Genomic DNA, 13,898 nt, shown 5'->3' on the forward strand with positions numbered 1-13,898 from the left:
CAATAGTTCTGTATTTTAACCTACCAGTAGTTATTGTCTATTTGTGTTAGAGCAGCAACTGGTGACCTCAGTCAAGGGCAAAGCCACCTGTACTCGGCACTCACATGTGCCCAGCCTGTGGAGTCTGCAGTTTATGTAGAGAAGACAAAATATATTACCCCCATTTTACAGCTGTGGTAACTGAGTTATAGAGAAACTTTGGAGAATTGAGAACTCAGATTTCTAGTGTCCCAGAGCAGTCATACCTCAGTCATATGCCTGCTCTTCTTCCCTGGATTCAGTTTTTTTATCTTTTACTTTCATAAGATGTTAGACTATAGAAGACCACGGTTTAACACAGAGTCTATAGCTGGGAGCCAGAAGGCAAGTCTGACTTCCTGCATGATGCCGGTCAAAGTACCACCCCTCCCCCAGTCATTTCTGCAATAAGACACAATTTTGGTGAAGCTAGATCATTTCTTAGAAAGATGTCTGTTCTGGATTTATAGCCCTCAAGTAATTAATAGTTTTTCACACTGCAAGTGTGTGGCTCAGTGTGTTAATTTCTCTCACTCTTGTAGATCTTTTTCTCCAGTCTGAATTTGTCTAGCCTTGTGCTATCTCAGTACAGAACAGTGTCTAGAGTTTTTGCCTATGTGCAAGGTGTTAGCTGGTAGGGTACAGTATGAGTGGCTGGGCAGCTAGAAGGAGTTATCATTGGGAGAGGCTAACTTAAGTCCTCACTGCTATCATTTTTGCATTTGTAGCTACCACTCACACGTCTGTTCTTACTTGCTGAAACACTTGCAACCCGTAGTGTAAGAAGGAGTTGGGTGACTGGGGCCCTAACCCAAGGTGCTGGTGATGGGAGTCAGAGCAGCATCTAGGGAAGGGGTGGAGGTCAGAGCAGTAAGCAGGAAGGGGTTGAGGCCAGTTCAAGAGTCAGGTCAAGTCAGTCCTGAGGCTGCTGCGACTGTTGGGGCATCTTAGGTACTGTAACAACCCTCCTCCATTTTGATGAGGTTAGTTGAGTTGCTTTACATCATTGGTGATTTTTTGGGCTGAATATTCTTTGGACTGGTATCCATCTCTTTTCCAGGTATGGACAGTTGTTGGCTCACAGGGAGCTCATCTGCCCTTTGACAGGCCTTATTTTTAGTTCTGCTGGGTGTCCACACACCCTCCTCACCCAGGCAAGCCCAGGTGGGGGGAGAACTGGTTTAGTCACCAATAACCTGACCATGGAACAGGCTGTACTGGTTTACATCGTACCAGATAGCAGACCAAAAAAGGCCTGGCCTGACAGGAGTTCAAAGGTAAGGGTCACTTAATTCAGCACATGACCTGGTAAGGATGGGATTTGGCGGCAAAGGGCCATTGCAGAAACTGTAGGGGGCATTAACTCCCAGGCTGCTGACTGCATTGCTGACACTTCCCCTAGTAGCAGGAGCATCTCCCATGCTGTTGCTGGGGTTTGTGCCCAGGGTGCAAATCTTATCAGTGACACCTCTGCTTGGTTCCTTTGCAGTGCTCGTGACTAGCTAAATGTTAAGCTTGTGGCTCAGTTGCATCCATGGTAGGCCTCGGTCTAGTCCCTCGTAGTTGTTAAAATGTATATCTGAGGGTATTCTTCTTTGCTTTACTCCTTCTTCATACAACAGAGCTTTTAAAATCATGACTGAACCTTATTCTGCTCATCTATTTTCAAAAGTCATCGTGTGGAAAAGTTGTCCTGGGGCCATATTGTGTTCGTAAGTACTATCACAGTGCAGCATTGTTTATTGACATCACATTACACTCAGCTTTAAAGCAAATATGTATTTCACTACATTTTTATTTTACTTAGGCATGGATATTACTTCTAAAAGCCATATTTGATGTAATTTAGGAAATAAAGATACTTTTATATAAATAGCAAAAGCCCATTTTATGTCAGAAGTGGCCTAGAGAAGGCCTCATGGGAGCAACTCCAGGTTCATACGTAAAAGAAAGTAGATTTATCCTGTGTCCCAAAACCTGGGCTAGATCACTACAAGACGCATGAGCCAAAAATCAGTCTTTTTTTTTTTTTTTTTTTTAAGAAAATATCCTTTGAAAATTAAGCAGAAATGACTTGCTTTCTGGGATCTTAACTTCAGACTGGTGTAAGATATTACATACAAAAAGATTAAAGCTGCAAAATAAAACTAAACATTTTGGAATTTTAAAGTCCTTAAAAGATTACGTAACCAGTTACCAGCAAGAGGATTTGCAATGCTCTCTTAGTTTCTTGATCCTACAGAACCCAGTTCTTGGATACACAACAGATTTATAATTGTGAATTTGGTCTTCACTGTGGTGTACAAAGGGAGTATACACATGGCATCCAGGTCTACACAGGCTATAAATCACTCCAATCTTGTAGAATTACCTGAAGAACATTCAGAAGTGTAATAATACTACGTAGTTACACTGGTACAGGTGTTGCATGTCTACAGCTTATCCCAGGATAGCTGTTTGCTCAAGGCAAACTGTCTATTACTTGGTTCCCTGCCACCCAACGTCAAGATGCATGCATCTGAGCTATGTTAAAAGAAGTGGTTGTCTACTCTAGATCCTAGTGTAATTTACATTGGCATACAAAACTGCTGGTAAATAACACCAGTGCATACACGTCCCATGCCAGGCCCCCACGAAGTATGCTGCATGACCTTTAAGACCATCTACTGGTATAGATACAGAGCACAACTTTAACAAAGATTGGACATTCAGAAAAAGAAAAATTCTATTCAGCATCTACATGGCCAATAGAATGGTTAGAAATTGTGTTAAAAATGTATAGACCAGTGCATGTATTTTTTAAAAAAAAATCCTTAATGTAGCTAAATATAGACTTCCATCAGATCGGTGGCAGGAATCCATGCAATGTAGGGATCAATTTCTTGATCATTTTAAATTATCTGTTCAACCCACTAAAGCTGCTTCATCCTATAAAGGGTTGAATATTTTTTGCTCAAGATTCCCAAAGAATTTATTTTCAGAACTGGACTTGGAAAGTTAGCCTGAAAAGTAAATGGAAATAGCTCATTATAAGTAAATGGTGACATCAGTTAGAACTGTTCTGGATTGCATGTGCACTGAGAGTAGCTAGTGATTTCTGGAAAAATGTACAGGTGTAGATGTATACTTGGTATGCAAGCTTTGCTGTATTATTCACAGTGTAGCTTCCAATTTAGTTGCAAGGAGACTTCTATGCTGTATAGAGCTAAAAAACTCTCTCCAATTTGTCTTCCTCTGCCATTATTTTAAGTGCCTGTTGGATGTGCCTAAAGAAATTACTTTCATTTAATAAAGTTTATATGTTGCATGTGTTAAAAAAAGAAACCCTACTGGGTAATCCTATCTCTTGTAACATCTGTACATTAATTTGTTTCTTGAGAGCAGGAGTGATTTGTAACTCACAACATAACTAGAGTAGCATGACTAAATTAAGAGGAGCATTCAGGCAGTAGGAATGCAATTACAGTATAAATGCACACCATGCTCATGTAATATTAAGGTTAAGAACTTAGGAGTCAGTAGACACAAAATTATGGTTACTTCATTGGTGGCAATGTGGTCCAGTTGTGACTAAAAAAAAAGCTTGTATTATCTTCTACATGGGCAAACGTTAGCAAATAGAAAATATCATTGGGATACCTATCTATTTTCTGCATACAGATTTCAGTTGTCATCTTGGCATTGCATCCTGAAAATATTCATGGAGATCTGGCTTTTATTTTTGCTTTTTTTTCTACTCTAAAATGAGTAACTCGAGATGAAGCATACAGTTGTTCTTTTTGCGTCAAAGCATACCGAGAACAAGCAAAGGGCACTCTTACCTCTCAAGGGCTCGCTGCATGAGCCACCTACTGGTCCCATTAATAGTAACTATTAGGTGTTTCTACTTTACAGAGAGATTCATGTTGGCAAGGACTGAACATTCTTCTGAGGCTTACTGGAACTTCATGCTCCTTGTCCTCCCACCAGTCCCATGCGCCGACAATTACATGCTGTTGGTGGGTGGGTTTTGTCAGGATCTCAGTTCCCAGATAATTGTATTTGTGTCCTCAGGTTCATACTTAGATACACGATCCCTGGCAGAACACAGATCCCTTGCTGGGGATTCACAGCTGCACAGAGGGCAGGGAGATAAAGCACACTCTGTACACTCTGCACAGTTGGGCTCTTCATTCTGGTAGTGGCGTCAATCATTCATAAAGTACAACAATCATGAAATCTTTATAGGTCAGCTTTGTTTGTGCAACACCTGAGGATTCTTCATGACTGAAAGCATTCTGCGATGTAAGGTACTGCACATTTACCCTACGTTTGACTTGACACAACTTTAGGTGTATATATCTACACTGGGTCCCCAGTGCTCCTGAGGAGGGAGCATGTCTCACTCACTTGATCTCATTTGCATGAACAAAACTCAGGAATGTGCCAGTTAAGCCACTATTGCCTGCTCTTGAGCCTATAGGAGTCTAAATTCTGCTTCTTTTGCAGTAGTTCAGTACCACTGAAGAGTCCAAACCTCTGTGTCCCCAAGACCACCAGAAAACCACACTTTGCCACTACTCCTTCCGGCTGCCCACAGCTGCTGCTCACTACTGCTGCTCCTTGGCACGGGTCCTCTTTTGGTTTCAAAAGCAACTCAGGTCTCTTAGATGCAGACTCAGCTCTTTCAAGATCTAGAAAGTACAGGCTTCCACCTGATCTGCTAGCACCGTAAAGATTTCCGCCCTTTAGGACCTAGTGGGTAACAGGCTAAGACTGGACCCACTAAAAGGACTTATACATTACCAGCACTCACCCATTTCTGGTTGGATGGTGGGATTCTTCTTTTCTTATTAAATTTCATTTCAAGAGCCAAATCCATTCTTAACTCTAGTGGGCCAGCCCAATAGTCAAGTTCCAAATTTTGACTGAGCAGAACTCAAATCATTCATGACTGTGTGGCTGTACCACTAGATAAGTATCCTCCCTCCCAGACTCATCAATCTGGGGCTTTGTATACTTCCCAACTCCATGGCAGACATCCTATATGTAAGCCTTAGGGTTCAGATACTGCCTAGTTTCACTTGCTTCTATTCAAAAGGAGTAAAGCCAGGGGAAAAGTATGAACACATTCCTCCATTATCACAAAGTTGTGCAGTCAAGATGCCTACATTTGGGGAAACTCATAAGGGTCATCCTGCCTGGAGTGCAAAGGACAGACCTCACCCTGGGAAAACCACCTTGGTGGTTGGACAGTGAAGGTTTTTGTGTGGTTTTTTTTTGCAAAAAACCCTTCTTTCAATCTATCTATGTCACAATCACACAAATAACTACCTCAAAGAGGTACACGTAAAGGGAGTATGGGGGTGAATGTGCACCCCCTGAGAGCACCAGTGCACCCCCTGACCAGCCATGCTTGCCGTTTAGGCGATGGGCAGGGTGCGCATGCAGGAGCACCGGTGCTCCCCCTGCAAGCGCCAGACAATTGCTGCAGCCGTTTCCAGGAGTGGCCGCAGCCACTCCTGGAAGCGGTTGCGGCAATCAGCCACAGTGACTGGCCATCACAGGATTGGCCATGGAGGGATCCCCCCTCAGCCAGCAGGATGGCCACATGGGGAACCCCCTCGGTCGGTGGGACTGGTTGCAGGGGGGGCATGTGCCCTTCCCAACTAAGGTGGCACCAGTTGCCTATGCCCCCTTCCCCCATCACCTGTTAGAATTCCAGTCTGGCCCCCCCCTTATGAATGATTCTTGAGCTGAGAGTCCCTTCACTTTAAACTCCCACACACTGACTCCCTCAGCTTCATTACTCAGATTTCTCTTTACGGTATATCAACTCCTTTAGGAACTTCGTAGTTTTAGAAGGCAGGGCCAGTGCACCCAAACCTAGCTCTCCCCGTCGTTTATATTCAAAATGTTAAAAGCAGTTAAAACATGTTATCACAGGGAAGACAAGCACAAAAGAATCACTGATGCATACCAATAGGGGATATGCAGATAAGAGAGACAGTCTCTGTAATCCAACCTTGCATACCAACAGCAGTATGCAAATATGTCCCATAGAGAAGTTTTCATACTGGTACAGTGGTAACGGGGTTATACTTGATACTGGTAAGCGCATATATTAAAATACTGTCTCTTATAATATAGAATTATAGCAGTTATAACTGGAAGAGACCCAGTGTCTGTTCAGATCATCTAGTGTTTTCTTGTACCAATTTACTGCTGACTATGAAAGTGGTGAAAGCTTAGAACAGTGCTTCTTGCACAAAAATGCAAAACAGTGGCTGGGACAAGGCTGGATTGTGGTAACAAGCCTGCCAGAAAGAAAATCAAACTCTGCTAATGGTTTGCAGCCTATTAGGCATAAGAGAGTGGAGCTTGTGGTACCCAATACCAGACCCAGGCCATAAGCATGATAACAGCCTCAACCCTAAAAAATAAAAAGATGGTTAAAGTTATTGGCAGAGACCTGATACACTCATCATGTGTATCTCCAAGCTAAGAAAGCAAGAGAGAGGCTGGGCCAGTGTAACTGAAGAAGGCAAGCAAACTACATATCCATTTCAACTGAACTGGCAACTAAAGGAGACAAAAGACCAAATATACATTTCAAGCAAAACCTGTAAAATGTGCATTGAATACAGGAAAATGTCCCGTACATGACATCCTCACATTTCTCAAAACAGGCATCCAGTGTGTAAGGTATTACAAGTGTCAATTCAATGTGCGTTTGGAATGTTGTCAATAGACCATCACTGGCACAAGCTATTGCAAATTTGCCCCATTGATAAACAAATACCCAAAGACAGGTCTGGTAACCAGTGCCTCTAAACATCCTGTTTGGCTGCTCAAGGCCCATCACATTTAATTGCCAAGCTAGTCAGTGGCTGTAAGAAACACAAGTCTTCACACCTAAACAAATCAAAAAACAGGAGCAGGCAATTTAACAATTGTAATATGATGGTCGCCCTTTTCCTCCCTGTTTTGTTTGTGCTTTAATCAGTCAACCATCAAGGAAAAATGCTTTGAAGCTATACAAATACGCAGTATAAGAACTAAACAGATTTGCCCTCAAGGTGTGCAGTCCAGAAAAGATCAAGAAGCCATACTGCTCCCAGCCCATGAGTGAAGGCTGCAAGGCTGGACCAGCTTCCCTGCCTGCATTAGTAAGAAAACACTGGTGCAGCTAAATATCTACTAGGACTTTCTGTAATACCTCATTTTATATTGGGAAAGAGTCTTTTTCTGTCATTTAGTTTTATAGCTTGTTGATAGTTTATTAAAGCAAGGCATTCTGCTATTAATCAGCTGAGTATTATGTCAATTCTTAAAGCACTAGGTTAAAAAACCTGTTTTTTAAGTGCAACATTTACCCTGGCTGCTGACTGTGGTGTTTTACACCAGATGCTGGCCCAGAGGCCATGTGGTTCCTGTGCTCACAACACTTGTGAATGTATAGCAAAAGGATGAGTGTTATTGTTCTATACAGTGCTGGTGCCTGGAGTTTTGCTGTATGACAGCCTTACAGCTAGTTGACAATGTCTGTTCAACATGTCTCTTGTGTCCCTCTGGCTTGTTCCTGTGTTTGTACTCAGTTCTCTTTATACTTTAGCCTCTATGACTGTGTATAACTCTCGTCTGCACTTTCCTCTCTATTTGGTGCAGTCACTTATAATTCTTTAGGGAACAGGACTGTGGTGCCATCTATACAATATAGTCTTTGGGAACAAGGCTGCCAGCATAGCTGGGCAAATAACTGAATGGTTCATGGTTGAGCTAATAAAATATTGTGGGGTGCAGTGGGGAATGTTTCAGTCAACCAAAACTATTAAACCTGGAAAAAAATACTTTGTTTTCCTGGGGAATTTTAAAAAACATTTAAAAAAATTAAATTGAGGCAAATTTAACAACTAAACTTTTTTAAAATGAAAAAATTAAATCTTCCAAATTTTTTTTGAAAAATTCCTCTTCAACTTGTTGGCAGCTGTGTTCAATCCAAAGCTGCTTTCTCTGGCAAGTGAACAGTTAATTTGAAAAATATTCCATCTGTTTTAGCTGCTAGCACGATGGAAACACAGTGTTGATAGATGTCAACATTCAGAAGTTTCTCAAGGTTGTCATTCTAATTATTTATTTGCTCAGTTTCCTCCAATTACTCCTGCTGTGAATGGTAGATAATATGGTACTGTCAGATAATTAATGTCCTATGCTTGTCTGTATCAAATGGTTTCTTAGGCTTCTCTTACACTTAAGATGCAATTAAGCTGTTAATTTTACAATAATTAGTAACTCTGCTGCATGTTTGAAGATCATGACATAAGATTCAAAACCAAGTTCATGGTTTATCATAGTCATGATCTCTACCACACTTTATGGAGCTGAGATGTGGACATCACACAGAAGCCACCCTAAGTTGCTTAAGAGGTACCATCAATGCTGCCTGTGGCACATCCTTTGAATCCACTGATAAGACAGATGCACCAAATGTTAGTGGCCTCTCGCAAACAAATTCCATGAGCATTGAGGCAGTGATCAACTGACATCAGCTTTGCTGGGTCAGCTACATCATCCAGACATCCGACTCCAGATGTCTCCAGAATAAAGCAAGTTTTATTCTCCTAGCTCAGCCAAAATGTACACTCAAGAGAAAGCACTTCAAGGATGTTCTCAGGGCCAACTTGAAAAAATGCAACATGAACCAACTCATGGGGGACTATTGCCTAGGACTGCCCCAAAATGAGGAAGAATCTGCTGCAAGAATCTCAATACTTTGAAACCTTGTGACAACAGGAGACAGAAAAACAGGAGTAGCAGAAACAGTGTTGTGGACCAAACCAAGAATCCAGAGCCACCCATCCTGCATGGAAACACATGCATGAGTTGCAGTAGAACCTGTCAATCCCAGATTGGCCTTGTCAGCCATATTTGGACCCATAGATAAGGCAATCATGAAGACAGTCATCTTTGACTGCAAAGGATTGTCGATGATGAAGATGCTGCATGTTCAGGGAATAAATGGTACAATAAAATGGAAAACCATCCACAAAGATATTCTACAAAATAGCTGTAATATTTTTGTGGCTGGTCTCCATTGTGCTTTAAATTAAACATGTGGCAGAGTAGTCCTGCCATGAGGGCTGACAATGGCTGCATGGCAAGACTTGGTTGACAGCTTCCTCATGTTGACAAGCTGACAGCCCTGTGGTACAGCCCTGCATGAGGCTGAACCCAGCTCTTTCAGGGTGCCAAGTTGAGGAGGGCCCATCAGCTGGGCTGGTGTGCCAGGTTTCAGGTTGCTGGGGGGCTTTCTGTGGCCTGGCATGGTGCTTGACTTGCCCTGCAGTTCCCATGGGGTGAGGAGCAAGGCATATTCCGATGTAGGATCATGGTGAGTCACAGCTCTCTGTGACCTTGCACCAGAATGTGCCTTGCTTCTCAGCTCCCTTGGAAGCTGCAGAGCAAGGCAAGTGCTGTGCCAGGTCAGGTCTCCCTTTGACTCAGCCAGTTGACTGCCTTGCCCTGCAGCTCCCAGGGAGTTGGAGAGGAAGACTCTTGACACATCCTGGCCATATGAACTCTGGAATCAGGGAGAGGTTCCCCACCAGCTAATTTTTGGGTCCAGCCCCAGGACGACACTGGAGTCTTGATCTGGTGCTAGTGCAGTCCCAGGGCTAGGACTGAGAATCAGTTGAATGTGGGTGTGTCTACATGAGAGGCTTAACTCAATACTAAAGCCAATTACTGCACAGTAAGGATCACCATCTACATGTGCAGGCTCTTGCTAAGCAGTAATTTGCTCTACTCATGAGTAAATTTTCTACCTGCAAATGTATTCAAGATTACTTACCACATAGTAGAACATGTATAGACGCCTGACTGGGAGCACCAACTTGCTGGTACAGAGGATCAGGATCCTGGGCTTCCCCTGTACTGGCATGTAGTAACAGCACAATTGGGATCTGATCACTGATCCCAAAATTGCACATGCTTTCACGTACGTGTGGCAGGATGTGTGAGGTTAAGATCCCATTATGCCATTACATGAACATATGCCCGAGTCTACCCCATATTGGAGTCTACCCCATAATTGATCCACAGCTGCCTAAGGAGCAGGCTGGTTTCAGATGCTGAAGGTCAAGATTGGAGCAGATAACTTTCCTTACTCAACAAATTAAAGAGAGTTTTGAGGTTGGGGAGAAGGTTGGTGCTGTCCTGGTAGACCTCACTGCTGCATATGACACTGTCTGGTTCCGTGGCCTCTACTACAAGCTTCTCTGAATGATAATTGACAAAATGATCATCAGTTTTATTATGCTTATGTTTCAGAACCACAGTTTCACTCTCAAGACCACCAATGGGCAGGAATCCCGCCCTAGAAATTTCAAGAGTGGCATCCTACAAGGCTCAGTACTCTCTCCGTTACTTTTCAATGTGTACATTATTGACCTGCCTGACACCCAGTCCAAGAAGTATGGCTATGTTTGACAACCTGGCTCTCACCAAATCAAGCAAGCAATAGGAAGCTATTGAATTCACTTTGATTTCAGACATGAACATGCTTACCAACTAGATTTCATAGATTTCGTAGACATTAGGGGCTGGAAGGGACCTCATGAGATCATTGAGTCCAGCCCACCTGCCAGAGGCAGGAAGTCTGCAGGGATCAGATGATCCCAGCAGGATAAACATCCAAATGCCTTTTGAATGAGTCCAGAGTAGGTGCTTACACCACCTCTGAGGGAAGTATGTTCCAGACCTTGGACACTTGGACTATAAAGAAATTTTTCCTTATATCGTGTCTGAATTAGCCTTCTAGAAGTTTGTGGTCATTACACCTGGTTATCCCTTGGGGAGCCCTGTTCTCCCAGATCCTGATGCACCCCCCTTATATATGTATAGGCAGCCACCCAGTTCCTCTTGAGCCTTCTCTTCGCTAGGCTGAAGAGTCCCATGTCCCTCAGCCTCTCCTCGTAAGTCTTGCTTTCTTGGCCTTTGATCATATGGGTGGCTCTCCTTTGGACTCTCTCAAGCTTATCCACATCCTTCCTGAAGTGGGGGGCTTAAAACTGGATGCAGTACTCCAGCTGTGGCCTCACTAAGGCCAAGTAAAGTAGGAGGATGATGTCCCTAGTTTTGCTCGAGATGCATCGGTAGATGCATGCCTGTTTGGTTTGCTCTGCTGGCCATGGCATTGCACTGGGGGCTCATGCTCATCTTGTGGTTGATCAAGACCCCCAAGTCCCTTTTGGTTGTGGTGCTAGTGAGAGTAACACTGCTGAGCCTAGCAGTATGATGCTGGTTTTTTCTTCCAAGGTGGAGTACCCTGCATTTCTCTACATTGAATGCCATCAGGTTTTGGTCTGTCTACTTTGCAAGCATGTCCAGGTCAGCCTGTATCCCCAGCCTGTCCTCCAGCATGACTGCCTTCCCCCATAGTTTAGTGTCATCCATGAAGTTTTCCAGTCTGCATCTGACACCTGAATCCAGGCCATTAATGAAGATATTAAAGAGTATTGGCACAAGCACTGAGCCCTAGGGGACTCCGCTGGTAACCTTGTGCCACGTTGATTTGTTCCCATCAACTAGTACCCTTTGGGTCCGACCCTGGAACCAGTTCCCCAGCCATTGAACTGTGAGATGGTTGTGGCCACAGTTCCCCAGCTTGGTTGTGAGGACATCATAGGAGACCAAGTCAAAGGCCTTCTTGAAGTCCAGATAAATGACATCAACCTCGTCTCCATTGTCTGGGCAATGCGTAACCTGGTCATAGAAGGAGGTATGGTTGGTCAGGAAAGACCTTCCAGTAATAAAACCATGTTGGCTGGCATTCACTGGGTTGCCTTCTGTTAGCCTGTTGCAGATGGATCCCTTGATAATTTTCTCCAGGAACTTTCCAGGGCTGGACATTAGACTGATAGGTCTGTAATTGCTTGGATCTTCTTTCTTCTCTTTTTGAAGACTGGAACCATGATGGCTCTTTTCCTGTCTTCCGGTACATTACCCAGGCATAACGAGCTTTCAAATATCTTGGCCATAGGGCATGCTGTGATGTCCGCCAACTCTTTTAAGACTCTGGGGTGTAATCTGTCTAGGCTGGCAGACTAATGGATGTCAAGCCTCTTGAGCTGTTCTCTCACTTGATCTATGGCAATTGTGGGCCCATCTCCCAAGCCCTGGTTGCATTGTGTCTTATCTGACAGCATGACCCCCTTGGGTGGGTAGAAAACTGACACAAAATAATCATTTAGGAGATTGGCTTTTTCTTGGGCATCAGAGATCAGCTGCCCCATTTGATCTTGCAGGGGGCCAGTATTGCCACATATATGAAGAATGACTTTTTGTTATCCTTTATTCTGGTGGCTAGCCTGAGTTTGGTTGCTGCCTTGGCTTTTCTGGACAGCTCCCTACAGGTATGGGCTGGTGCGGAGTAGTCCTCCTTGATGATGGTTCCAGTTTTCCATAAATGGTGCCTTGGAGGTGAGGCCAGGGCCTGTGTGGCCAAAGTTCCTGGGGGGAACACACCTGAGAGGGGGAAGAGTGCAGGTAGGTAGGCAGCCCAGAATGAGGGCAGAGTAGGCCGCCTGATAGGAGGGATCCAATTGGGGTCCAGGCTGGAGGGTTATGTGTGGAGCCAGAGACATCAGGAACTTAGATGCCATCTGCTAGGCATGGGCTGCAGTGTAGGGAAGGTTCAGAGCTGCAGATAGTGCCCCCTGGCATTGGGGCAGGAAATGGGCAGCCTCCCACCTAATTAACACCAGAATTTTGTATCAGCAGGGCGTGGCAGACAAGAGAGCTAGGCAGTTAGCATAGAAACAAGTGGGTAGGAAGGCCTTCTGTTACAGAAAGGTTAATAGCAAAAGAGCTCTCATCTGTCAGCTTACTGGTACCACCTAGGGTGCAAGTTTCCAAGCACTTCACACCTCCACTCTGGCACATATGCTCCTGCTGAGTACTGTGCACCAGTATGAGGCTGGAGCATGCACACTGAGCTAGTGGATTCCAGCCTTAACAGTGTCTGCCAACTGCAGTTGACTACTTACCAGTCCTCTCTGGCATTCCACCCCCTGACATCCAGAGACAAGCTGTCACCCTTGCTCTAGGCCTCAAAGTCCATGATCTGGACCATTCTTTGCATTCCAGCCTAGTAGCTGTAAGCCTGAAAACCAACTCTTGCCTGAAGTTTTGGAACCTGTTCTCCATTTAGGCCAATAAGCTCATCAAATCTGCAGGTGACATGTCACCCACAGCATCCATCTCCCATCAGTAGAGAAGGCAATATGCTGCACAAGAACTGAAGTTAAAGAACTTCATCCCTAACACAAGCTTCTGCTGCTCAGACTGGCAGCTGCCCTGGACTGCTCTTAACTGTCTCAAAATGGGCTTTGGATGGTTTAAGTCAAGCATGCACTCTTGGGGCCTCTTCTATGACGCTGGCTGCAGCTGTGGTGCTCAAGCTCAGATGGCTGACCATATCACCTATGAATGCCCTTATGGACCTCCTTCAGGTGCCCAAGGTCTTATTGACATTGACCGTGTTATTTGTCTCTTGCTTTCTGGCCCCTATGCCTCTGACAAGAGTGTGGTGACACCCACTTCATCATTATGAGTGTGCACCAGGGGCCTTAGATAAATCTTTCAGGTGCCAAGTACTAGACAAGGAGGATTAGAGTCCTCATGTCTCAAAAACACCACATGGCAAAAGTATTTGCCCCTTGAGTGGGATGAAGTCTTCATATATTTAGTCCAATGCCACTGACTCTTCTGTAGAGGTAAAAGTCTGCAGTGCAAACTGAATTACTGATCAGTTGTGACAACAACAATGTCCTAAAAGCCACACTGGTGTGCGTGCCTGACTTGCAGCTTCCTAAACGGAGGTCTGCTGATAGTGTAAAATT

This window comes from Crocodylus porosus, unplaced genomic scaffold (genome assembly GCF_001723895.1).
Source record: "Crocodylus porosus isolate Cpor-Errol unplaced genomic scaffold, CroPor_comp1, whole genome shotgun sequence".
Taxonomy (NCBI): Eukaryota; Metazoa; Chordata; order Crocodylia; family Crocodylidae; genus Crocodylus; species Crocodylus porosus.